Below are 2,924 nucleotides of genomic sequence, written 5' to 3' on the forward strand. Positions count from 1 at the left end.
AGATCTATGTCAATGTAGACCAGCATAAAGTACAAGAACAGATCTATGTCAATGTAGACCAGCATAAAGTACAAGAACAGATCTATGTCAATGTAGACCAGCATAAAGTACAAGAACAGATCTATGTCAATGTAGACCAGCATAAAGTACAACAACAGATCTATGTCAATGTAGACCAGCATAAAGTACAACAACAGATCTATGTCAATGTAGACCAGCATAAAGTACAACAACAGATCTATGTCAATGTAGACCAGCATAAAGTACAACAACAGATCTATGTCAATGTAGACCAGCATAAAGTACAACAACAGATCTATGTCAATGTAGACCAGCATAAAGTACAACAACAGATCTATGTCAATGTAGACCAGCATAAAGTACAACAACAGATCTATGTCAATGTAGACCAGCATAAAGTACAACAACAGATCTATGTCAATGTAGACCAGCATAAAGTATGTATCGCAGAGACCTTGCTTCCCTTCCTTGAGTACAACAACAAATCCACGATAGAGGTGTCTTATGTACTCATGCCATAGTGTGCTAGTCATTACAAATCAGGAAGGATGGACATGGTAAAGACAACTTGTCGAATATTTTTTTCTTTGCAGTTCGGCCGTGGAAGTTTATTATGTGGTTTACATTTCTGAGTATGTTGTTTAAATGTATTAAATCTTTAAAAATATGCTATTAAATATTTATGGTAAGTACTTTGGTGACAGCATCATGTTATGGGTATGCTTGTCATCGGCAGGGTCTGGGGAGTTTTTCAGGATCAAAATCAATATAAAAAGGAGCAAAGCCCATGTAAAAAGTTAGATGAAAACCTGCCTCAGTCTTCTGAAAACCTAAGCCTGGGATAGTTTTATTTTTCAGCGAGTAAATGACACAACGTTTAATGCCAAAGACGCACCAGAATGGGTTTTCAAGAGGGGCTGAGTGGTCTAGTCTGAGTTGGGACTTAAAATTTGCCTGAAAATCAGAGACCAGGTTTGAATATTGCTGTCCATCTATGACTCCCAAACAAAAGTAAAGAACTTGAGCAATTTTGACAAAAACAATGTATATATGTGGCCCTAAGAGTTCTGCAGTTGGTAGAATCGAATTACAGCTGTAATGGCTGCCAATGATGATGTCTCCCATCATGCTTGGGAATACTTGGGAGCAGATTTCCAACATTAAAATCCCCCTTTCCTGGTGTTTTATGGCCAACAATAAAAACAAAAACAATATTTTTTTGTTTGTTTTTGCTGTCATAGAGCCAAACAACGGTAATGTTCATGAGTCTCCCCTTTCAATATTGGTGACGTTTGTTTGCAGCTCACATAGTTCGGGTTTTACAGACAATTGTCTTGTCCGGGTCCTCTCATGTGTAGAAAAATATCGCCTTCACAAGTCCCATGTTATGGAATAGGCTCACAACTTTATATCGGTGGGAAAGAGGAGATTGAGCTATTCAATATTCAAAATGACAGTACAGGGCTTGTTGCAGAGGTAAATACAACAAGGAACTCTGAAATCTCCCACTTACGAATTTAGTGCTTTCAAGACAACTGGGAAATTTGAGAGAAAATAAAACCAGCTCAAACGGGAGAAAAATTATTTAGAACGGCCATCTAACTCGGAATTCCAACTCGGGAACTCTGTCCTCTTTCTAGAGCTCCGACCTGAAGATCACTGATGTCATGAAGATCCCAGTCGTCTTGAAAGCACTATGTGCACTGTGCCATTGGTCCGCCACGTCTTCATTTATCGTCTTGCAGGAACGATATACATAAGAGGAGAAATCTAAAGTCGTGATGTAATCAGATCTCATGTCTGATTCCCAGTTCGTCCACTAGATTGCCGTAGAAGATCAAATAATGTGAATTGGCAATTTGAAACCAGATAGGGTCTAGATTGATCTGGTTTGGAAAGTACCTCACTTGTCCGAAAATGTCTGAATGGATTTTCAAGCCTGACATCTTAAAAAATGATTTTTGAAATAGCACACAGACCCGGCGAGGAAACGTCAAACTGATTTTCCCTACAGGAAACAAGTGACATAGAATAACAGCACATAAGGAGGATGCGTTCAAGGTAATGTCGTATTAATTGTGGAAGGAAAATGAATGCATTGCATTACGATGACCACCATGCGATGACCACCATGCGATGACCACCAAGGTGTACCCTTTCCATGCATACAACACCATGCGATGACCACCCTGCGATGACCACCATGCGATGACAACCAAGGTGTACCCTTCCATGCATACAACACCATGCGATGACCACCATGCGATGACCACCCTGCGATGACCACCCTGCGATGACCACCAAGGTGTACCCTTTCCATGCATACAACACCATGTGATGACCACCATGCGATGACCACCATGCGATGACCACGATGACCACGATGACCAAGGTGTACCCTTTCCATGCATAACAACACCATGCGATGACCACCATGCGATGACCACCATGCGATGACCACCAAGGTGTACCCTTTCCATGCATACAACACCATGCGATGACCACCCTGCGATGACCACCCATGCGATGACCACCCTGCGATGACCCAACATGCGATGACCACCAAGCGATGACCACCCTGCGATGACCACCATGCGATGACCACCATGCGATGACCACCCTGCGATGACCACCATGCGATGACCACCAAGGTGTACCCTTTCCATGCATACAACACCATGCGATGACCACCCTGCGATGACCACCATGCGATGACCACCAAGGTGACCCTTTCCTGCATGACACCATGCGATGACCACCAAGGTGTACCACCCTTTCCATGCATGACCACCCTGCGATGACCACCATGCGATGACCACCAAGGTGTACCCTTTCCATGCATACAACACCATGCGATGACCACCCTGCGATGACCACCATGCGATGACCACCCTGCGATGACC

This window comes from Oncorhynchus tshawytscha, unplaced genomic scaffold, assembly GCF_018296145.1.
Source record: "Oncorhynchus tshawytscha isolate Ot180627B unplaced genomic scaffold, Otsh_v2.0 Un_contig_9130_pilon_pilon, whole genome shotgun sequence".
NCBI classification, from domain to species: Eukaryota; Metazoa; Chordata; class Actinopteri; order Salmoniformes; family Salmonidae; genus Oncorhynchus; species Oncorhynchus tshawytscha.